This window comes from Ischnura elegans, chromosome 1 (genome assembly GCF_921293095.1).
Source record: "Ischnura elegans chromosome 1, ioIscEleg1.1, whole genome shotgun sequence".
NCBI classification, from domain to species: Eukaryota; Metazoa; Arthropoda; class Insecta; order Odonata; family Coenagrionidae; genus Ischnura; species Ischnura elegans.
In genome coordinates, this window is record NC_060246.1 from 144,218,879 (window position 1) to 144,245,156 (window position 26,278).

Here is a 26,278-nt window from a genome sequence, read left to right on the forward strand (position 1 = left end):
GATGAAGAGTACAGCGACTTCGTATATTTTACTCGCTGTATGCCGAGCGGCGTGAGACAAAAAAAATTGAAATGCCGACACACTCCGGAGATCCGAAAAGGCTGGCGGTTCCCGCCAAATTTTCCTCAAAAAAAAAACCAAAGGGTTAAAATTTCGTCCAGCTCGGAGTTTCGACAGGGTCCGCTAAGAGCGCTGGCGATGAGTCCGAGGCTCCATTTGTCCCGTACCCTTATTGAGAACTCCGAGGATGGGGGTATGGGGGGTGGTAGAGAAAATAGGGGAGGGGAGGGTGGCAAAGGATAAGAGGGGCACCCACCTCTCTCCCCTCTCGGCACCCTGACCCTCGACTCCGGCAAACAAACCGATCACCTGCCGTCGCCGCCGTGCCAGACTGGTGTCTACAACCCCTGATGCCCCTCAAACCCCTCCTCCAACTACAGGGAACTCCTCGCTGGAATGCGAGAAAACGAAAGGGAAATGGAGCAAATCGCTCCTACGGATGGGAAGTGCCTTTGAGTGAATGATGCGTGGCACCGCTTAAGAGGACGTACCACTCCCGCAAGACACAACGTTTTCTGTTTTCGTTAGAAATTTATTTCTTGGGTTAAATTACGGTATCACCTTACAATTGCCGGCGTGTCTAACCATGAATTAAGCTCGTTTTAACATTTTATTTGATTTTCAAATTTTTTCTCAGTAACATAATGGGGATAAAATTGTTATATTCGAGATATACTTAGGTAAAATTTTCAAGTGTTTAATCAATACACTGTTCAAAATTCAAGATGAAAGCGAGAGTTTTCAAATACATAGCTATGAATAAGAACGTGAATAAAGATAAGAAGCGGGGACTTAAAAGATCGCATTTTGACCTTTTTTATTTTGAGCCGTGGTATTCGTTTCATCCTTTATCATTTTGATTTTTTTCAGGGTAAGTAGGTATGCATAATTTAATGCATTTATACCCATTTAAAATACATATAAACATGCTACCTCCCAGAAAATGCTGAGGTGAATTTTTCATGGTAAATACGAAATTAAAATTTGAATGGGGTATGCCAGAAAATGTCTTGGCAGACCTTTCGCTGAAGCTATCAATTAATAGTGTCAGACCTCTTAAGCTTCCTTAAAGGGCCTGAAAGAGACGTTCCCTTTTTCCTCCCTTTTACTTTTTACTTCTTAATACACGATTCGTGAAAAAATTTAAAAAGCAAAGTGATTAATTTGTTTGATGCACGTTAACTGACAAAGAGAGTGAAAGGAAAACAAACGTAGTTAATTAACAAGGAGCACGAGGAACGAAAGAGATTGATATATTAAGGCATAACATTTCCATGAAGTCGGAGGAAAAGTATGGACTTGGCTGAGAGGTAAGTGAAGCAGAAAGTTATGGGTCTGCTATTTATTTACTCTTATTTAATCTTGGAAGACGATGGAACTCATAAAAGAAACTCACACGTGTTAAACGTTACGTAAATCCGAACCTCTCGGTCGAATATCAAGAGCTAGAGGAATGAGACTAAAGTTACAGTCTAAGGTTTTAGATGATGGAATATAACTGTGCTAATTTGATAACAGTAAGATGAAGAACACAAAAAAATCATTATAATAATTTTCTATTCGGTCCCATGACTGAGGCTAAACCATGAACAACTAGCACTATTTGTATCGTTTAGGAATAGAAAATGTTTTTTTTTCCTTTAAAAGAAAGGAAAGAGACCGCCGAAGGACCAATGAAAGAGAAATTCAAATAGATAACAAAAAAAGAAAGAGGAGCAGTATAGGATAAATATTTGGTGGGTATAGAATTAAATACAGGATGGTATAGGAGAGAATTAGAATGCCGTATAGGAGGGTATAGAAGAAAATTGATAAATGAACGAGGAATAGGAAATAAAACTCATTGAACATAAATCATAGAAATGAATCCATCACTTTTGCACCGTTAAAAATACCACCTATGGAAAATGAAAGTGTGTCTCTCATGCTCTCTTTGGCTAACGGGCCTTGTGAGGGAAGTGTGCTTCTTCTCCCGTTAAAGATAAGTAGAGGTGGTTCTGGATATGAAGTCAAAGCCCTTGCAATGTTAATATTATGTAACTGTAACTTTTGGAAAATTTGCTCATAAATACTGGAGTGAGTAACGGTGATATTTTTTTGCACGGAAGAATTTCTCAATCACATGAAGTGAATTAGCTATGCGATTAGGATTATATTTTTGGCCTAAATTGAGAGCACATATAAAATAGACCTTAAAAGTAAGGACATTAACACCAGGTATTTAAAGTGCCAAATCACAATTTTTAACATCATTCAACAAATATTTTTTAAGTGAAACGACGGAAGTTATTGCTCATAATTATTAATAATTCAATAATATCGAAAATAAATTCAACCATTCGAGACGTTGTTACTGCGACCCATCAACTCCTTCCTGATTCGGTATATTAAGATATTACTGCATCGCTTGGACGACGCAAATGGTTCATAAGGTTTCTCACTCCTTTGTATTGTTCAAGTAACATAGTTATGGGGAAAAAATTTTCAGCCGCAAGTTTCATGATAAGTCACTAAAAATACCCAATGAAGAGGAAAAAATTAACTCTGACATATTTCTAGGTATTTCGATTAATACGATAGAGTCAAAATTTTCGGAAGAGTTTCTGAGTAAGGATAGTGAGGATATGTATAGGTACCACGTATGTAAGTACCTAAAACATATTATCGTATGACCCGGTAGCTAGAAATAAAGTTATTTAGATGAGGTTCAAAGTTTTTCCGTTGTACAAGACTGGAATATTTTGCATAGTAAATACAAATGGAGATAGGGATTCCTCCACCTTCAGCTGGATTTGAACCAGGATCCTCGGGATGAGAAACCATTGTTCTGACTATTGAAATAATTTAATTTATAATATAATCTTCTGTACTAAATAGATTGAGGGACTTAAAGGATCTCTCTCTAGGATTTCTGCCCTAGATTTCAATCCTTGTATAACATCACACGATTTTCTGAGAAAGTTTCAATGCAGCTGTAATTTGGTTTAAATCCAATGTCCCATGGCCTACAGATAAATTTTGCCACCTTTTTGATGCTATCATATTATTACGTACCTAGAAGCCATAAATAATCATTTAATGGACTTTTTTATGCATTCTTTTTAGCTTGAATTTTAATTATCCTTCACCAACTACTCCATGAACTGATTATGTAAACGTATGCCGTATGCCTAAATAATGTTTTACACATGTTATTATGTATCTTTCACAACACGTTAGGTTCATCTTCCTCATCCTAATTTTCATCATCACCATCACTGGTCAACAATACAGAGATTGGTTTGATGTAGCTCTCCACTCAATTTTTCCATGAGCTAATTTTTTCACACCTACGTATTCCTCTTTAACATCATCCTTTACATATTCTATGTATTTTGTTCGAGGTAATCCTTTTCCATTCTTGCCATATCCCAATTTTACTCCAGCTGAACACAATTCGAAATCAAATAATTCCTAACGAAAATTTTTATCAGGCCATTATTTTCTGGTTACTATTGGAAAAAGGTGAAATACGCTCTAAACCAGATTAGCATAGGGAAAAGATCACTGGATTTAGCGCAGCAGTGGCGACACCAATGATTATATTCACTCTTAACAGAATATATGAAAAAATATGCATGGTATGCATTTCAGACCTCATTTCCTGCCTCTATCAAATTTTTAATTCAATCGAGAGGATGTAGAGAAAATATTTAACACCATAAGCTATTCCAGGGCGCAGCTTGCATCGGATGACAACCAGGCAGTTGATTAATAGGCACGCTTTTATAATCCTCCCTCATGCGTTTGCCTAAATCCATTATTCCTAGCAAAAAAATTAGGATCATGAGTCGCGAAATACTCTGTTTTATTAAAGTTAATGGCATTTCAATGAATGCGAAGTTCATTTATTCGAAGAGGATACTACTCCTAAGTGATATCGCTGCACGCGATCGGTGAAATGCTAATTACGAGCGCTCCCATAAAAAAATTTGTCATGACGATTTTGTTTCCATTTCGATATAACAACCTCCAGCTCAAAATAACAATATTCCGAGTTTATCAAATATATCCATAATTACAGTTTTGCATAATATTTTATCTAAATTAACGTATATCACGTATTTTCTCTTTCGTGTTTGGAATTTATGCAGATGGGAAATGAGGATAAGTCCATTAAATTGGTAAAATATGAACAACACCCACTCATCAACTCGCGCATAATTAGTGATAGTGAAGGTAGCAAGAATAGGCATGAGAATTCAAGGCATTCAGCCACAGATAATGTGTATCAAAGCCCAAGTTTCCTCTGAAGGATACAAATTACGTATTTTTGGAATACCATACTTTTTAGTAGAATTATCCGGGCTCAAATGAGCAACACATATAGTTCCGTGGAATGCAACATATTATGCTATAGTATTCATTATGTACGTTGTTCCATTGGTATGATAGCTGAACGCAGTTATTCTTGATACTTAACCAAGTTTTGTCAATCAATGCGTTGAGGGTATATTTATATTTAATGAAAAGTAAACAAAACTTCGTAATTCCACATAAATATTTAATGTACGACGTAGCTTTCGACGTGGGACGCCACCAGATGAGGACGTATCACATCGAAACCTAGGTCGTAAATGAAATATTTATGTGGAATTACAAAGTTTCGTTTACTTTTCATTATATTAAGTAAATTCCATATTTTGATTAAGCGTTACAAATCGAATTATGATTAATTTGATGACTCATAGAAGCATGTAAGAAAACATTTATGAATGCCAGATAATGGCAAACAGCTAGGCAAGGAGCTGGCTCCACTACCCCGAGTATATGTGTGTAGTGTAAACACAAATATGCTGAGCTCAACCCACAGTGAGAGATATCATGACAAATGTAGCAAATATCTACACTTAAGAACTTCTTAGCGATAAATCACGTGCTTTGGTCATCTAATTGAATTAATGTTTCATAGAGAAGTATATATATATTTAGAGAGGGAGTTCAGTTTCCTTTACCTAATTAAATACGCATTTTAAATCAGTATTCAGGAAAAAATGCTTCATGAATTGCTTGAAAATGGCATAATTTTAAGGTTAAAATTTTACTTCTCCTCGATATAGTTACTAGCCTGTGTCAAGAGCAACCGGCTATGAAAATGCTGATTATGCTGCCGCATATGATCGTTCCAAGCTGAGCTGAGACGAAAACGTAGGACCATTTCAACCACAAAAAAATACATGTCCAATAAATTTCAATGCAAACCTATCTATTAAAAAAAATTACCCTCTGCATTTGAGAAGTAATTCGTCAAGCATCCACAACTGAGACATTCCTTCAAATCTGGCCATTAATAGGGTGGTCTTTGCAACCGAACCTCATCCGGTACCTGATATTAATACCTGCGCATAAGGAGACCCAGATAACTATCGCCACTCTTTTTCCTAAAACGATATGAAAGTTAGGTGCAAGTATACGATATTACGGGAACTAGGACCACGGGTTATCCGGAGAGTGATGAGAAAATTATAGCGTTCCTCTAAAAAAATCCTACCGTTATCACGTTCCAGAATGCTCGATAATTGAATTCCCGGGATACGATTTTTTTCATATCACCGTCAAAAAGTTAAATATTTATGCATTGGCTCAAAATGTAATAACTGGGATCTCGCGTAATTTATCGTTAATGTCGGGATAACAAATCAAATTACGCGATCCCGAAGCTCTCCTTGTTTTTTTTTTCATTTTATTCCCGTGCGCGAGAGAAGGATGTTATTCGCTATTGATCCTTATCGACCAACCGTTGCTGCGTGAGCGTGAATTCGTTAAAATTTCCGAAATACGCGAGATAATATATAGTATGTGCATATGTGTATTTTTTTATTCCGAGGGAGAATCTAACGGACCCGTTTAAATTTTTGAATTTGTTAGTTAACACCCGGCGACCTGAAAAGTACTGATTCGGAATCCAGAATAAACAACGTTATGCCACGCGGTGTATATATATTTATACATATATACAGCCTACCGTTTTACGCTGATCACGGGGACATATTGAATGGCAAACAAGAGCTAACAACAACGGCGATAAATGATTCATGCCATCAATTATTTCAATTCATTTGCACTCCTCGTTTAAAAGAATAATAAAAAAAGAAATGATTCCGGCTGGGGCCGCACGCGATAACTCACATTTCCCGCGCTGCATTCTAATTAAGTAGATTGTCTATGATACGGGATCATTGGCGTGGCGTTTTCCGATCGATTCCAAATAGGGCCCCGCCTGATTGGATTTTCGGGGCGAATTTTTTTTAATTGGATGCTCCGCCGCCAATGAGGGAGGTAGCCTGGGTAGTATCGGTTAGGTGAGTGCGGCCCTCTATCTTGATGCCTCGGGTTCGGTTTCCGGTTGTGGCAGGAGCGGATGCCCATATCCGCCGGAGGGCTTTGGGAAGCAGTATTGAATGGTGATTCTCAGATTAATGAATGCCATAACTACTCTTCTATTCACATGGCCTCGGTGGCGGGGGGTAAAGTCATCGCCAGCTAAATTAAAGGTCGCGGGTTCGAGTCTTTCTGGGTAAGTTGCTCCTATCCAGGGTGGGGAAGTTCGTGCGCGCAGAAATGTCATTTTGTTAAAAACCCCGATATTATGGCCAATAAGAGCTGTTTTAGGTGGTATGGGAATAAATGAAAGTAATAAATAATTGCAAACCATTTACCAAGGATTGACTTGATTGGCGAACTTTCCATTTATATAGGCTGCATTCTCAAATTAGTATCGCTACGCTGTAAGCCGAGAGTTAAGAAAAGGAGTATGGATAGAAGGCACACTGTATGCAATAACCTAGAGAGAAAAGAGGGGACAAAATCGACCTCGTGACAATACTACACGACCAGGGTAACTCAAGGCCACCGCCTATCTTCAGCAGGGAAAATACGCACTTGAGAATCACAAGCAGCATTATTAAGAATGGCCCACAAAAATTAAATGATAATGCGTGTTTATAGCTATGATTAGTTCATTAAATAGACATCCTCAATATATATTTTTAAGGGAAAACGGTGACCTCCTTTGAAGAGTCTAATGCTTCTGATTGATGGGTTCCAGAATCGGATCGCGGGTGAAACCTTGACACTCCTGGAAGAGGAACAAGGAAATGTGCTAAATTCACACATCTTTGGCTTAAGCCGGGGTAAGCTCTACCCTCATCAAGCAAAATTGTCCTACGGTATGAATCACTGGCTGAGAGAATGCATTTATACGTAAACATATACACGTTTGCCGGGCTCGGCGGCGGGGTGAAGCCCTCGCCTGCCGAACAGGAGGTCGCGAGTTCGAGTTCCGTTTGGTTAAGTTACCCCTATCCAGGGTATGGTTGTTTGTGTACGTTAAACTGTTAACATGTTAATAACCCCTGTGTAAAAGACCGTATAGAGCTATTTTCGGTGATATGGAAATAAATAAATCGGAAATGCAATTTCTGTGGGATAACATCTAAAATTTAAAACCACTATAATTAAAATTATATCAAAGTGATATGGCGCGGTAAAAACCTAATCTACGTTAGTTCTGTTCTGAGTCACACTGTCTCTACCTGTATTCCTAATCTAATCAGTATTTTCACAGAGTTTATACATAATATACAATAAAAGTCTTAAATTTGAGCATTTTTCTCTCTCCATAAAGAATATTAAAAATTCATTTTTTGATCAAAACTCAAGGATTCCTTTTCATCTACGGTGCATTATACCTCGTTTCCATTCCATTGCCTGTTACTAATTTCTTAAACAACCGCATAACTCATTTATTTGCATCAATCTCTTTCCCTAAGAATTATGTGCATCCTCAACTGTCATCAACACCCAGCAATTAAAGCTAAGCACCCAGTAAATATAAACACAAATCTTGGTACCGCATTGTAAATTCCATTGGCTGCTCTGGCTGGTTCAAGCGTACTCGATTTCGTCATAGAGTACTCAATGTATAGGCGAAGTATCACCAGAGTGGCCTGTATCTCGCGATTTAATATTTTTCACATTATTAATTCTCTTCCGGCACACCAATTACCATGCTCACTTATCTTCAAATGCTGATTTTCTTCCTGGATATTTGAGTGCACCAGTTTCCTTTTTCGTCAACAATTTCTCGTGAGAAAATTACGATGTTTATTTTTTTATGGATGTATTTGTTTCCTGAAAATAAATTATGTTATTAATGTTTTCATGTGTTAACATAAGGTAATTCCATTCAGTTCAAATAGAGATAATTAGTGAAAATATTACTTCAAATTCCGAGAAAATCTAACGTAGGAAGAATGTAGACCCTGAAGGAGAGGCAGAGAGGCATCGATATTATTTGGCGTGACTAAGCAACTCTCCTTCTGCATGAAAGGGAATGGCTGCTCCCTTTGCTCATGGGGGGAGAACACTCCTGTCCTCTCTAGTTTCGGTAGGGAACAGTCACCTACGCCGGGCACACTCAAGAGAACTTCTCTGTTGGAGCAAAAGACCTTGCTTGCTCCCTCCTTGCTTTCACCGGATAATGCCCCCCTGAAAATTCCTTACATTATGGAAGAAGGCTGTCCAAGTCTCACAATAGATGGCACTGTCGAGGGTAGCGGGGCCGTGGGGGAGTGGAGGGAGGAAATAATGCTTCATTTCAAAGCAGAGACTGGAGAGAGAGAAGCTTTTGTGATTTTCTTCCTCTTTTATCCATCCATTCGTCTTAACTTTCTCTCTATTTTCCTACTTCTTCAAGACTCCCGCCTTTCGAAATACCTTCACCGTAGGGCCAACACCATTCGCTGACTTCATTACTGCCTTCTTTTTCGCTGCCTTTGTAATCGATTAGTTTTTTTTAATAGCGATACTTCAGGTGTCATGTCCGGGAGAATAACTCACGAAAGTCGGGAGAAGGAGAGGGAATGGCTTTTCATCGATTATCCTATGCTTGAGAATTAGGAAAACAAGAATTTTTTTGGATGGACGAACCTGAAGAGGTGCATAAGGAACGAGTAGGTCATTTCTTTGACATGGAATGCACGAGTTTAATCGAGGCTAATTTTCTACCTCCCACATTGTTTTCTTCTTTAAACTTTAACCGCGTAACGCGGGGTGAGGACAAAAAGGGAGGCCCAACTGCTTTAATCACTGAGGTTACGATTACTGTGGATTGCTTTAGAGCACCGAAACATATCCCCTATCACAGCAGAGGAGGAGAGAATACCCGCCTTAGTACACTACGGAAAATTGAAATGAAACTTAACCTATGATCATCAGAAATCTTACCGAAAAAAAATAATGAATGCATAACACACACATATCACAGTTGACAAAAAGTCTTGGTAAGCTGAACTTTAAACTAACCACCTTAAACATTAACCAATTTGATTTGTTCGCTTCAATGAACACAGTTACGGCAATTCATATAATTAATGACCAGTTTTTATACAATCGTTCTATCCCTGGATAGTTTTATGTGAACGAATTTAGTTCAATAAGCATGTGAGGAGGAAGCTATTGTAAGTGAATAAAATAAAGTGATTAACATACGCCATTTTTTCATGGAGCACACAATGATAGATCATGAAAAGGACCCTGGTTTCATGGTGATATTATGAAAACACGTGGAATTAAAAAAAAAAGGAATAAAAGGTGAAAATGAGCCAAGCGCATATTGATATTTTTTTCCAAGATCCAGTAAGGTAGGTTTCATTTTTGGTATGCTTAGAGATATTTTTTCTCCTCCATTATTACCTTCATTACTGAATTGATTGCGGAACGACTCTTGATCGTATAGATTACATTTTCATTAACTGCTTCGATCTTTGCATTTTAAATGTGGAAAAGTGCTACGATCTTTTATTTATGTAAGTATGTCTACTTCCACCAATTGAGGCCTGAATCTGTTGAACATAATTAATTATTACTTGGCATGGTCTTGTAATAAGGATGTCACTCCTATGGTACTCTTGTTGTTATAATACTGAACACCGCTATCCTAATAACCGAATGATTTGAACGATGTCACACGGCTAGTTGAGGCGGAGGCTAGATCGTGAGAGCTCTTGCTATCCATGACAAGAAATATGGCATCACGGAGGGGGACTTCGAACGACCCCTTTCCCTCCAACTTACCCTCTCTGAAACGGCCACAAAACTTGCCATTTATACCATACGCCGTTTGATGCTTTTGATGCTTGTTTTGGTGGTGCACTTTTGTCGTGCCCACGTCGGCCTCCACGGCGCATGCGCGACTCTCTCTCTCGGGAATAAAGGAGAGGGGAAGAGGTTTGTGGGGGGGCATAAGGAGGGGTACAGGGGGAGGGGGGGAGGGAAAGCGCGCTCTTACAAACTCACACGCACACACATGTATAAACTTATTCCTTCGCCTGAAAAGGACCCGGCGAAGTATCTCCTTCTCCATCCTTTCGGTATCATTACACTCTTTTTTTACGACTCAAACCGAGAGAGTGAGAGAGAGAGAATTTCCCATTGAAACATTTCGCCCGAATCACCCTCCGCGCCCGTTTCAACGCCTACGGTTGAGGGATGGGGGGAGGGAAGAGATAAGGAAAGGGGTGGGATACAAGAAGGGATATGTGGAAGGAGGAGGGGAAGTGGAGGGGAGAGTGAGGAGGGGGAACTCTCACTCACTGTGAGTAGGTACACATGCAAACCGGCCGCGATCTTGCTCCGCGAAGGAGAGAGAGAGAGGGAGAGAGAGAGAGAGAGGACTTGTCGTAACTAATGTTTGCAAATGAGTCTTGCTCAAGTTGAAAACGAGCACCTAAAGCGGGAAGAAGGGTACCCTACGATCCGCCGAGAATGGTTAGCGCTCGCGGAACGCTTTAATTTGTGTCCATTTCGGTCCGTTTATATCGAATTAACTCCGTAGAGCAAATGGGGTGCAATTTGACATTGGGTTCACTTACACATGTATTATTAGCATCAGGAGTTTAGGTTGAATTAAATAGTAATGAAAATAGAAATTACAAGATGTTCTCAAAGTTTTGACAGTGAATATGGAAATGGTTGTATAAAAACCAGGATGAAATGTCTTCACCAACGGAAACATTTGATAGGACAATTGCTAGCTTGCCGCTATTGTTCGGAACTGTCACGACAGTTTTTCAGAACTTTAGCGACTTTAATTATCCTTAGATTAGCTGTTTTAGTAAAGTCTTTTTAGAGGTATTCTACCAACATGGATCGTGTCATATGGTAACAGTGCATTTATTACTGTACACATTCCGTTTAATACATATTTTTGGTATAAAAATTCTTCATATCGATGGCTTACTTCTAAAAACACGTATCTCAAAATTAGAAAATTTTCAGGAGAGCAAAAAAACGATTAATTTTTTTAACTTGTGAACTGAAATTAAAAACCAAAAGTTCATAAAACTGAAAAAGAAGCATTCATTTGCAAACAAAGAGTTGTGTTTTGCTTGTATTTTAATTTTTTAATGTTATTACACTTTGTTGAAGATACCTGTCTCAAACCGGCCGAATTTGAGACCTCGCAAAATTATATAGTGAAACATAAAAAAATGTTTGTAGCCTTGCATTGCTAATTAATGAAGTTGATCGTAAATTCAATGAAACGCCTTGTTAGTTTATTTCCATGATTTTTATATAATGTTTCTCCACAATGGAGATTTACCTTTAATAATTCCCTACAGAGGGCAAAATAATTTACACAAATAATACGCTAGTGTGGAATAGTCTATTTAAAAATTCATTTATCCCTGTGAAAACCTTTTTCGAGTTCCAATAATGGGTGGCCACCATGGTCACTAGGGGTCAAACGTATGAGATCATCAAAAACATCAAAATTTGTATTCATTGTAGACGTCGATGGAATTCATCCAACTACTAGCACGTAAAGGGAGCTATAGAAAGATGGGAAACGTAGCCATTTACCTGGTTGTCAACCTGAGAATGGTTTCTGCAGGAATCAATGTGGTTAGCATGAATTAAAGATTGATTGATTGATTAAAGTTGTTGATGAAAATGAAGAGGCTAATCTGAACCTGAAGTTGATAAGGGAAGTATATCATAAGAAATGTGAATTGGGTATACATGGGAATCAGTATCACAGGATACCCGATGAGACCGAGGTTAGGAGTGAATGCCTGTGAGGTTCAGATGTTTTCATTCGCTTTACCTATCCTACTTGAGATAGTGTAGATTTCGTAAGTCCGTCAGTTCGAACGTTCTCATGTTTCCTGTAAGTGGTCTTTTAGGGTCTATGACCGTAGATACTTACACGTCTTTGAATGTTAAGTTTCCTTAGTCACCTTTCATTTTCACAAGCTTCACCTTTTCTTTATGGACATAGATGTGTAATTTTTTTACTGAGGCATAACAAGGAAATTTAATCCCAGGGTTAACAAGAAATTTAACATTATAAAAATGTTATGCATCTTACAATTGGTGGATTGTTTAATTCAATGCAAAGAATATCTATTAAATACCTATTTTATAATCGAGGAGTGGAGTTTCATATTTTGGCTCGCTATGATCATTAGGACGTCCCTTAATGCTTTTATTACAACAAGTTGTGTAACTCTTTCAGTAGCTATAGTGGAACTCCTCAACTGCATGTGTGTAGAATGCAAATGAATTTATTTTTCAGATATTACAGCTACATATAGTCTCTACAAGCGTTCTAGAATATTATAAACGTTTCCGAATACAATAATAGGGACTTCAGAAATCTTTGCAAAGTTTAGAATTAAGGGGAGAATGAAAGGGTGGAAAGGAATAATGCAAATATCCAACTTTTTGCTCGAAGAAAATTCACGACGAAAAATTGTGGATACGTAGCTCAAATGGCGGAAATCAAGAGAACTCGAACTTTTGGTGTCCTTTCTAGCCACTCAGTGGGCTCACGCATCATGCGTGTGGTTGAGAGGCGCCAGTCTGCTGCCGAGGTTTGAGCAAGCACCCATTTCCAAACTATGATTCTAAAGCTAGCAGAACGAGATGCACAAGCCATATTGGGGGGGGGGTGGGAAGAATAGTCACGTAGCCAGGGATTGGGTTTCATATCCCAAGGCATTTTTATAGGTTTCCCAAAAATATTGAGTACGATTTAAATTTGCGCGAAGTGAAGAAAGCGTTGATTTAAAAACTGTTCGATGCTTAGATTCAAGTTTATTTTTTAACATTCAAAAATTCACACAAGCGGTTTATGATTTTACGGGAAATGATCACTTTCGACTATCGAACGGTAAGCGTGACTCATTGCTTTTTGTCACAGACTCAATCATTGAGTTTATATTCATGGACTCTATCCTAGTTTAATCATAGAAGTTGAAACAAAAGAAACGCCGCGGTGCGCCGGAGGTGAAATGGAAGTATTGCTATATCTTCCTGTTATTGAGAAAAAATGCCTAAATTATGACTTAAGGTCGCTCCTTCATCAGTAAGAATTGAAAAATAGCAAGATATAATATCGATTGCTCCTGCTAGATTCGAAGTTGAACTGCTCCAACTTTGCCAATGGGTCGAATTACCAACGTCTTCCATCGATTTTCCCTCTCTTCATAAATGCTCTCCTCAAGGGTGAGTCGAGCTGGTAGCTGTTAACACTCGACTGCTTTAGTGGCACTTATACACCCAGCTTTAGATCTCCCGTCCCGAAACAATATTCCGTCTACGCGACTGCTCGTTGCGGCAGGAGGCAGAAATTATCGTTTCTTGAAGAGTGACGTAAGTTTCCGATCGATTTAACGAATTTATTCGTGAAATCGATCGAAAACTCTACATATCTCAGTCGGCCATAGAGAGATGCCTATCAGTATAGTGTTGTGTGGCTCGATGATGACCTAACAGCCACGCCCAAGTCTGGTTTACAAATGAATCGCTAACTGCAGAAAGACATCATGTCCAAGTTGGACGACTTTTTAAAAAAGTTTTTGCTAGGTCCAACACTAAACGTACAAAGAGGTAGCATGCCATCCTAATAAGACCGAGTACATGTTTCCTTTTAGTAGGAAACGATGAGTCTTGCACCTAGCAACAACTTAAAGAAGAAAAAAGGAAAATCGTCCAACTTGAACACGATGCCTTTCTGTAATTAGCGATTAAAATGCCGTTAAGGTGAGTCCATTGACTCACCCCGACCAGCCAGTTCACAAATACAATGCAATTTTTGCATATACGATTGAGTTGACGGAATAAAATGTCGTTTTTGCGAAAAAGGGAACTTAAATCGAATAATTTAACGTTAAAAATAAACGTTTGGATATAATTATAAAATAGCAGATTGATGTATTGATTTATAAAAATTAAGTTTTACTTTTTAATGTATTTTTTCATACCAAACTGGTATTTTCTTTTGATTTTGTTTTTTTTTGCCTTTATATGAATTCGTAATAGCGGTATTCATGAAACTTTTATTAATTTTTTTATTCGAGCATTAAAAAATTAAAATTTTTAATTGTCTTCCTAATATCAGAAGGAGGTTTAGACACAGGAAAAAACTCGGACAGGGAACTTTATTAGTGACAAACAACGTCGCCCTCCACACCACATTGCGTTCTTACCTACCAATGACTTCCCATCGTCTTCTTCTACTTCCCATTCTTACGTACCGTAGGGAGAAGTCGGGGAATTTCAGATATATGTGAGGGAAAGGGAACTTCTGAAGCTTGAATGAATGAGAGATGAGGGGAGGGGAGAGGAGGAACGCCAGAAGAGGGAAGAGAACGGATGTAGGAGAGATAGGGAAGAGGAGATAAGGTGAGAGGCCACTCGGAGGGAGGGCGGGGAAGAGGCAGGCTCAACTCCCCGAGGATGACGGCTGAATGCCTGGTTCCAAATCCTTAGGCAGAAGGGAACTTTTTGGGCCGGTTACATATTGTCTCGTTAAAAATTTTTGAGCTCGATAAGCAGAACGAACGGATACTTCTAAGTAATACAGAGAGTTGTTTCAGGCTTAAACTGGCGGGAGACTAATATATTTGTGAGTAAAAAGTTACATGCAATTTTCCACGAACACTTAAATTTCACTTCCCGGCCGGTTTCAATACATTTTGTACCCCATCTGCGAGGATACAAAAATGGTTGAAACAGTTTGTAAAATGAAATTACAGTATTCGTGGAAAATTGCTAGTACATTTTTAATTAGATTTGGATTTTCCTTGTCATAGCAAAACTTTTATGACAAAAGTAAAAAAAAGGCATAAAAGTTTTACAATCTTTTGATCTAAACTCCAGGATACTCAATATCATCACCAGTAATTTTTTATTTTCTCGCTCAAACTGTAAGACCACGAGTTAGGCTAAAGTTAATTATGAACGATTTTTTTCATTTCAACTTTAAAATATTCTCCACATAAGTTAACGTCTGTATCATCATTCCTCCGGTCCTCTCTCTCACTATCATTCATCCGGTTAACGTTGGCCTAACATTATAGAGTCGACCCTTAATAAACAGAGCACATCACTCCTGTTCGACCGGTAGTTTCTTTTCCGTTTCCTATTACTAGAGTTAAACTCACGCCTGAAATTTTCATGGTCTTTAAGAGAAAAAAACATTGAAAACGTTTCCCTATATCTCAAACATACAAATTGAACTTCCAGGAAAATACGGAGGCAAAATTGTCATTTTTATGACTCAGAAAAATGCGAGACCTTTGGCGGCGCTGTAGTCACTGACGTAATTTCCCAATATGGCCGACGCACCAGGGATAGTGTTGTGATCATAATTATTACATACAAACTCTACGTTTATGATGGTAACATTAATTTAATAGGAGTAATCGTCGTTTTCCTAAGATAATGGCTTTGAATACTGCGAGCTCTACTTCCGAAATCGGCCGACAGTTGGCGTCTCACTGGCCTGTAGCGTTAGTTTTTAGTTAATAATACGTCAAGAAGAAAGACCGGTTGAGCCAGAGCAAAAAAATTGCTGTATTGGCAAGTGTTGAAGTCAAAATATGTCTACAAATTTTATTGCCATGACATTTTTTCCGGCATTCCTTTTATTACTGGAAGTACAATGTTTTTATTTTTAGAATCCATAACTTTTAGGCCTGAATAACTCCTAGTCTTTTAAAATAACATTTAACTTACATAGCTCTTTAACTAATGGATTTACATTTAAGTATTCATATTCTAAAAGCTTGGTTTTCAGTAAAAAAAAACCTGAGTGTCTAGTGATGTTCTTAATGTTGCAAACAGTTTTTCCATTTTCGTTTCAGTCCTGGGGAAACAAATTATTACCATGAAAAATGTGGATGTTATACTTAATAATGTTTTTTCTCATTTCAAACTATATACAATTAGGATTTAATCCATTAGGAACCAATAAAGGTTGTATTTTCCACAATATTAATTCAGATTACAAAAGCTATCCACTCGAGCTCAGGAAATCGAATTTAACCTATCGGCTAAATTAAGTATTTCACAGAAATTGGGTGAAAAAATATTGCTTTGATTTATTTTAGTAGATTTGTCAAATTTTCCCAAAATATTACTAATAGGTGCCTAATGCTAACGGCGCCTTGCCTCCCAAATGAAAGTTCACCGCCACGTTTAGTGTGTACCATCTTCTTCTGTGAAAATTCTTGTGCGATAGCACTTGCGAGAAACAGTGATGCAAATGTAAGGGACCAATGATACCTGATCAGTGTGAGCGAAAGAGAGTTGGAGAATTTACGTTCAAGAAGCCATGTAATCAGAAATTGACGAAATAATAAGAAAACTATTTGTGTTAGTAGACAAGGCAATGAGAGATTTCCAACAACAAAAGGAATCCGCTTACAAGATGAGACGACCACATCATGAGACAACAAGGTCTAGATATAAAGCAGGTCTGGTGTAAAATAACTCATCGGTGGTGGGAATTACCGGCAAAGGTAATCCGCGAATGAGTTACATCGCACACTTAATGAAAGCTGTAACTGAGAAGGAATGCCTAAATATAAAAAAATACCTGATGTAAGAGCTGAGTAGAAAGTTACATGAAACCAATCTCAGTAATGTGAGGAACGATGACGATAAACCGAATTACGCGCTTCGTTCAACCATCGCCCATCGCTAGTTGTCCAATTCACTCTATTGCGCAGATATTATGAACGTTACTCGCAATTTGGTTTGGAGGATCTATTTTTAGAATTAAAATGTTTAAATGACGAAGGATAATTTATTTGAAGAAGCTTATTTCAGCTCTGATAAAGGTTCCTCTAAAGCTATATCGTCTATGTATCTTAAGCGGTATCTCCGCTTTCAGGGCGATGTCCTTTCCCTAAAGCAAATTATTTCAGAGAGCTTTCATACACATAACAAGCCTATAAAATTCTTTATTTACCAATGTATTAATGATAGAAACTGCGATTTCAAAATCCATCCAATGTAAGGCAAGTAAAAATGACGCTTTTTTAAACATAATGAGAGTAATTACTCATGAAGATACCTGTGAAATTATTGATTAAAGGTGATCAAAAATATTGCGATATTTGCTCGTCACCTTGTTTAATACTTATTTTATATGGGTGTGAACAAAATCCTCGGTAACGCTAGCAAACGTTTTAGACTTGATGTGTACAGTGAAATTTTTCCAACTGCCATACATGTAAATCGAAATACATGCAAAAAATATATACTTATATAAAAGTACTAATTAAGACCATGCGTGCATTTACCGAGCATTATCTTGGCTAACACATTAAGTTAAGAGGGCTGAAGAGTAGGCAAAAATCCATAATTAGTTTTCATTTTTAGATAGAATGGTGAAATTTTTTGTCAGTAGCCTTATTATATCTGAGCTTACGATTGAAATGGATATAGCAGTACGACGATGTAACACAATTCACCAGAAGTGTAAGCAAAAAGCTGATTAATGCAATGAAATATTTTTAATAAATTCTTGATAAAAAAACCTTCGTAGAAATTAAAATAAAATTTAAAGAAATTATTAACAACTATCGATTAAAATAATAATTATTCACTTACATAATTACATTTCATATAACATACATTCATTACTGTGTGGCCCACAAATAAACAATTTCCCTGAGGTGAAAGGTGCTGTAATACGTCTTCGTTAAATTTTCTCGCCTCATCTCCAGTTTCAGGCTCTCATTTTACATTAAGGCAGAAATCCTGCAAGTGGGAGCAGGGCACGAGTGGGAATCACAGGAGCAGGGAGGAAATTGGGAGAAAGGGAGATATTCAAAGGAGTATTTCTGTCGCTGGAGAGAGAGAGAGAGCGAGTGGGAGAAGGGGTAGGCGAGAAGGGGAGGAATTGAGAGAGTCAAAAGGGTGAGGTGAGGCGAAGGGTGTCTCGGTGGCGCGAGGAGGGGAGGGGAGACGATGGGGTAGGTGCGAGGGCTTGAGGAAGCTTGCATCTGTGTGCGCGAGGGAGCCAGCCATCCGCCTCGCGGGCGATCTCTGAATAACAGTCGGCTCCCGAGCGGGGAAGGCGGAGGACAAGGTGCCGGCGCGCGACGGGAGCATCGCGGGCGGGCAGGACGGGAGGCCTCCGCGCTCTCACCGCGACATCGCTCGAGAAGCAAGAACGGGGATCCCGGCACGGAGCGACCGACATACGTACGGCGGAAAGCGCACACCAGAGTGCGGGAATTGTTATCTCAAGTAATCACAAATAATTATGGGCACTTTTGCTATTTGATTTTTACCATTGTAAATTAATCAGGTATACTGAAATTAATACTTGCAATTTTAAAAATTAACTAGAAAATTTATTTCGACCGAGAGTTTCAATGCTACTTCATCATCTTCGAGGTGAACTTGATCTTCACGACATACGTTGCAATGAAGTGAAATTGAAACTAGATTTCAATGTAGCAATATTGGAACGTAGGCCACAATAAATTTTATAATCGCGTGAAATTGCAATTGTTCATTTCAATATGGAAAAATTCCACTCCATCACACTTCGCATTTAATGAAGGTAAAGTTTGAAAATGAAAGAGACCCTATTTTTCCACCTCTCGAGGTATTCGCGGCGAAAAATCGACGGCTTCAAACATGTCTCAGATAATGTTGGTGGTGGTTTTCGGGAATTGATGCGTAGGTAACAGTTTCACACTCAACGTTTCACTCCCCCTACTGGGAGCGTTGTCAAAATAAATGGAGAATCATATCTTCACTGGATGACATTTTCTCTCCATTATCATCTCTCGATAACGATCCCAGTAGGAGGAGTGAAACGTTGAGGGTGAACATGTTACCTACGCAGCAATTCCCGAAAACCACCACCAACATTGATAAAAGAAGCTGTGAAAATCTTCATACGAAAATGTCTCAGATAAGTTGATTACGTCACAACTCATTGCCGAGGGTGTTCACACTTTCTCAGTTACTTCTCGTTACTCGGCCTTATGCATGGACCTCGGATCGTTTGCTGTTGTTCAACATCTTGTGAGCGATCCCATCCCTCGATAACAGGTAATAGAATAAATGAGTCAAACCTATAATGACGTCACCAACTGATGAAAAGATAGCAGGAACTTTAGCGTGCTCTAATTTTGAAGTTTCAAAAGAATGGACGAACAGGGATTTTTTTTCGCCATCTTTCCCTTCCATCAATCGAATATATTTAATAAATTCCGACTTCCTGTAGAAGTGAATGACCCCAATCTATTCTCTCACGCATTATTCACTCCAGCAAACTACAATTTTCATATTGAGGTACGCCTAATTACTTAATGAATTAATTAATTAGCACGTGATTGACACAACTAATTCCTAGGCCTTCATTTGCTGTCCTTTTCACGTCAACTGGTCCATCGTCTATTTCCTTACTTGGATCGTCATGCCTCATGGCTGCTAAACTCTGCTGATTCAGTAGATCTTCTCCATTAAATAATGATTCATTCATTCATAGTACTGACATCATAATCAATCCATCTTATGCTGTGGTTAGGATGCCCATCTTAGGATGCCTTCCATCAGGATTCCGGTTACGATGGCTCTCAGCCCTCCATGTCTCACTTTCACGATCTAAGACCTTCAGTTCCCTGATGCTATTCTTCCCTATGCCCTTGTTAATTTGCCCTATAATTTAATATAATCTGCTGATCCCTTCCTCTTCATTGAATGATATTTTCCTCATTTTTCTTTCCATTAAAGTCCTCACGTTATCTGAGTGGCTCATTATGCGGCTTATCCACCGAGTCCTTCTCTAACGCGTCGTCTTTTTTCTCCTAATATTCAGAACACTTCCTTCTTAAAGAAAAAAATAAATAATTTAATTTATAATTCTCTTCAGATTGCGACACTGAAAGTTTCAATGCTATGCGATTACAACTATCGGAGATTCACTAAAATTCAAGCAAAGACGACGTTTTATACCCCGCGGGTTATTGGAAACTTTTAAAAAACTACTGCTTTTTGTTATATTAGTTCTGATAATGATGACCATTATGAATAGAAACCGGTTGGTGCAACAAATTTTTAGAAAAATTACATTAGGTGTATCGCCGCCAAGATTACAAGAGGTTAATATATAATATTTATGTAATATATTATGTTATATTTATATAATACATTATATTTATATAATATATTAAGCTCCTTCCGTTATATTTACTTCGAGTTTGCAGTTTAGACTCTGCTCATTGATCCTTGAACGCTCCGCCAGATGTGATTTTTTGATTAGTTTGACGGTACTATTGAAAAACTAAAACTTTTTGGAAATTACTACCTCACTGTTAATTACAGCACATTTTGGCAGGTTTTCTTTTCAGTTTCTCGTCTTGTCTTTCAGGTAAATCTCGATCAAGTTGCAATCCCTTAATGTTCTTTTTATGGGCGTCTAATGTCAAACAATGCCATCAAAACAGATACCAATTGATCAAAGGCGTTGATGATTAAAAATGAAAATTTTACTAAAAATACGGTTTATAATAAACAATAGTATGAAAAATTTTACTTTGTCTCAGTGCTGAGTCTTTTCGCACAACAAATTTTCGGGTAATGATTCAGATTCTATTGTCCACTTCCACTTCGTCTGCCGAGAAATAGAAATACACATAAAACCACCGCCGTTCAACCATGATTATTTATCTGAGCTTTAGTATTTTGAGTTAGCCAGGAGACACGAGTATTTTCCAAAGATTCCACAGAATTTTGAAAATTCCATATAGTATCCTCTCGTTATAAATAAGAGTAAACCCCTTCCAAATCCATGAAATAAACATATTCTAACTATCGCTACCTCGCGATGATGTATTAAAAATGTATTTTGTTTGGGAAAGGATATTTTTTCATCGATTACGACCGCAAATAAAATAACTCACAGAGGATTTTGAATTGGTAGAGGATTTTGAGTTTGAATTTCGAAAGGAATCTGAATTGGGGATGAAAATACTAGTATGTAGGTAAGGCTCGCTTAGTGCCAATGTGATAAATTGATAGCTTAATGAAGATAACTATAACGAGAATCACTATCCCATTCCCAATGCAAAATTAGAACCAAGTCGGAATTTATATTAAAATTAACCAGATCATATTGTTTCTGGTTGCAAAGAAAGAGAGACCCTCCTTATTAAACGTAAGATGCATACTATAAAGCTAAATGGACTTCAACGTCATGTTAGGCTTTAGGGCCTAAGAAATAGAGTAAAAAAGTTCATTTTTTTAACTCCGCAAAAGCTATCGCCGATATCACGGATACTTGAATCTAGGCGTGGTAGCAACTTCGGTTGTCAATTGGTGCACGTTGATTCTAGAGAAATAAGGTTACTGTAAATACGGGAATGGAGCCTTCTTATTTAAATAATCCTACACACTGCATGAAATGGAGTATTCTTGGTGGGAACTTACCTCAACTGCGTGTATGCATTTGTTGGTGCAGTAGCTTCTGAGGCCTATGGCGCGGTACATAACGGGAGAAACTCCTTACACGCATCACTAAATTGACTATTAAGAGTAGATCCTCCCTACTTTGCGCTTTAGGATGAGATCTGAAAAAGTGTCTATAAAGTAGCTATATCTAGCCTCAGAAATTTCATCTCTCAAATTTTCAAATTTTGCTAAGTTTAATTGTTATTTTCTTTTTTTTAATAGTTGATGGGAGGAAGCCACGGGTAAATTGGGGAAATACCTAAACAAGTCATGTAAATTAAGCTTATGCTTTATATACGCAGCGAACTTTGTTGAGGGCTGGCCTAATTTTTGGCTGCTGTAACCGTAGCTATTATAGGTATATTATATTGAAGGAGCTTGCGACAAAAAAAGAGATATTTGTTTTCTCAATATGCGTGAGTTTGATTCATTACATTTTTGGCAGTGATAAATTAGAAGTGCTGTTAAAGTCAAGGGAACATTATCTCAAATTTTGAATCTCAAACATAAGAAACGGCAACAGATGATCTAGTAGAAGTCAATTTATTCCTTGAGTGCAGGTAAATTAAATTAATTCATTTGCAAAGTAAAATGGTTAAGTCAAATAAATGAATGAATTGGTTTGTGAAGATTTACAGGGGAATGCTCTAATAAGAGCGTGAAATAAACTGCTAATAGATCTCTCGGTTCATGCGGCAAATGAAAACAGATAAGCAGCACCAAAGGTGAGCAGAAAGTAGCAACGTGTGCTCCCTATTGAGTTTACAGATGAGGAACAGTGTAGGATAAACTACCTTCAGAAAATATTTAAATTAACTTAAATAAACGAGCTAGCCTTTTCCCTGCTACCCTAATTTCATATCATTGCCTCATAAGAATCCAAAGTTGTGTTTATTTGGTTAATATTATTATGGTTAAATGAGTTTTACTGAAGGTATCGTGACTCCTTGGAATGTTTTCCACAGTCGCTCTTTTAGATACTTCATTCTTACAGGTGTTTCGACCGGAGGCTTATGGTTAAGTCGTGCCAGACACGTAAACACGGCGCAACAAAAGCACAGTATGCATTCTTCCCCGAGACGGGACTCGAACCCGCGACCGGTTTATCCAGATGCGATGGTTTCCCAGGAATGCGACTGGTGGGGTCTTTTAAATATCTGTTTCATTCTTCACTCAGGCCCTATTCTCATCGGGAACAAAGAAAAGCGTCTGAGAGATAAGAATTCTCTTAATATTCAATATCATCTACACCCACAAGTATGTAGACACGAGTGATCTGGGGATGATGAAGGGTGCTTAAAAGCCGATTTCTTTCTGTTTTGGGGCATCAGCTGATCGTGGAGGGCGTACCAAGTGTACGCCATTGATGATATTTCATAGCCAAGCAGTTTTGATCGCATCGTTTGCTGTATGTCGCTGATTTTAGTTCAATATGCTCTAGTTATTTTGACATAGTTTCGTTGCAACCATTGATTTACAGCAGTACGAATAAAACCATGCAAAGTAACTAGGCCCATTTATAGAAAAAACACGATTAGACGGGTGAAATACCTATAAATATTTCCTCATGCTTCATGAAAACAATCTCTCTGAGTTTATGAACTTATTTTCTTGAGTTCCATTTGCCTGCGGGAAATAAATCACAGAGTTATTTATATTTTATGCAAAATGATCGACGGGAAAAAATTATTCCAGTGGTAATTAGTGTTAACAATTTCGCATAACAGCATTGAAGATAAATTGCTGAAGTCGATAAGATTTCTTCAGCTCAATCACAACAGTTTCTAGTGACATAGTGGATACGACGATAGGCATTTATCAGGGGTATTATGGGTATCAGAGGTATTATTGCATTACCATATGAGGGACATAAAAATAGCGAGTAAATTATTCGAAATGTTAGAAACAACAAAATGTAACGATTGCGAACTGAAGAGTTTAAATTCAGTTATCCAACAAAATTAATTGCCTTCAGGTGGGAAAATAAGTGATCCTAGGTAATGGAAAGAATGAATACAATACCATTTGTTTATCTGAGGTCAAAGACAGGATACGCTGACAATATTTAGAACTCATTGGAAGGTAGGAATTCCTTGTGACCTTTAACATAGAAAATAACTGTCATCAACAGATTGTTGACCCTTTTTCTCAACCAATTCATTCTTAACGTGTAGTTTTCGTTTCTTAAAGGAAAAAAGATGGTGGCTTATTGCAAACTATCCTAATCGTTCATTATTAATACGTGGTTGTTTCAATAGTGGATAAAATTGTATAGTCATGGAAAAATCACCAAAATTCCTAGTACAATTATAAATATAGGGATTAAATGAGACGATTGATTACCTCATTATGTTTATAATGTAAGAATTCATGGGGAATCATGTATTAAACTCTTAACCTAAAGACATAATGTCCGTCACACGGTACCATCTGTTTGATGACAAATACAACATAAAACCGATTTAAATCTACATTCTGTGTTAAGTATTTTCCTAAATCTTTTACTGCTTTTAACCGTATACTTCCTCCCGAAAAATGCTGCATTCGAATTAAGCGATAAAAAATCACCGCATTTATTACAACTGCAATGTTGCGTATGTGGAAGTAAGCGAGTAATGGAATGGATATAAAGCCAAATACTTCTATCGGATCAATTAAATAAAAAAATAGGTCAATAGGTAGATACACTTTACTGCCAAATGACTGCGTCGATATCTTTTTCTATGAAGCTGCTTTTTTCATATCAAAGGGTGCGCCAAATCTCTCGGTAACAAAGAATAGAGGTTGGCACTGCTCGGCAGGCTGATTGCAGCGCCCGGAACACTGCCAAGCGGTCACAGATCGAACTATAGGCAATTCGTATTGCACCTTTCCCAAGCTGCGCAACGAAATCGGATGATGTTATAAAAATAGTTGCAGTTTGAAATTAAAAATTAGTATATCCTTGTTATCAAAGGGTCACTGTAAAATCAATAGTTGCATGATAACGAATACAACTCAAATCAAATAATATCATTACAGCTCACAAAATGAGTTTCGTCGTAGGCGTAACGCTAATATTTAATTATGCATTTCAATTATTGATCAAAACATGCTTGGGGCAGTTTTCGCAGTGTGTGGTTCAAAATTAATAACTTTTCCCAAGTGACACACGCGCGTCTAAATCGGGTAACTTATGCGCATAGCTGTTATGTCATACTTTCATATTGATATTAATGAATAGGCAAGCACGCGTTTGATACTCTACCCGGTCTAAGGTCTTCAAATTCGTCATTTCATTCCTAATATGATTTTAAAAAATCCCATCATGATAATATAAGACTCAGAGCTTCCATTTGTCTGATTATATTGAATACGGAACTTTGAAATCAATCGCTAAGCTTACATAAGTATAGGTTTAAAGCAGAATAATGCCACAGTTAGTGTACTCCATAGTGTCTATAAAAAATCAAGCAAAACTGAAAAAATAGGCCATTCTGGTGAAGTTAAATTCAAGGAAGACTCGAAGACTAGAAAAAAAGGTGAAAAATATATGCTCGAATTTTGACCATGATAATATTTCACGTCAGATAGCTATCAAAATATTACAGAAAAATAAAAGGGGTAAATTCTGTTTATACAAAAATTGCATCTATTTTAAAGTCTTGCTTGCCATTGGAAGAATAATTCATTAATTATGCGAGGAAACCATTCTCATTGGGCTGAATTCTATTCCTCTGTCCTTCACGCAAAAATTCTCATTCGCTTTATTTGAATAGCCGAGTAGGATATACAAACTGATAATCAGAAATAGTTAGTTTATTTTTCTTATGGGAGTACAATTTCACAATAACAAACATTAATTACGAAATTAACATCTTGATTAGCCCTAGAGCAGACAACTGTTTCAAATGGAGGCTGGAATCCAGCAAACTTCAATGGCAGTAACAAGATATATCTGAAATTATTTGAATGCCTTTTCAAAGTATACAGTATCAAAATCCATTTCTCAACTCTTTCTTTTCATAAATATGATCCTACAAAAATATCGTGGTAGTACACGTTAATGCTATGCCGTGAAAATAAATTCACTTCCACAATGATAATAAGAAGTGACGAATTCATAACAACATAAATATTTTATTTTCGAATCAAAAGTTAACACTATTAGGCGCAACTATTCACTTATCTATGGGAAATTCCATGCAAATTCCTATTTAACAATTTAAATCTATTAATTACCTGTCTAAATAAGTGTTTAAAATATCAGTGCTCCAAGTTTTATTGATCTCAGAACATGGTTTCCTTAGGAATTAGTGAAGAGAGAAATTCATTGAGAGGGTTAAGTTCCACTTAGTGATAAAAAGGAATGAAACAAAAAACCTTAACGATCAATGATATGTACTCGTAACATAGTTTTCCTCTAATGATATTT

The 26,278-nt window shown here is 37.5% G+C and overlaps 1 protein-coding gene and 1 long non-coding RNA gene across 2 annotated transcripts in view; one reads left to right on the forward strand and one right to left on the reverse strand.

Annotated features, from left to right (window-relative positions):
* The window catches only part of LOC124166085 (mucin-12), a 584,458-nt gene that overhangs the window by 351,102 nt on the left and 207,078 nt on the right, over window positions 1-26,278 (reverse strand). The gene's annotated exons all lie outside the window — the stretch shown is intronic.
* LOC124171602 overlaps window positions 18,415-26,278 on the forward strand; it is a 52,547-nt gene continuing 44,683 nt past the window's right edge. The window contains exon 1 of the long non-coding RNA XR_006867862.1: window positions 18,415-18,648. This is a non-coding gene — a long non-coding RNA (uncharacterized LOC124171602). The remainder of the gene's footprint in view (window positions 18,649-26,278) is intronic.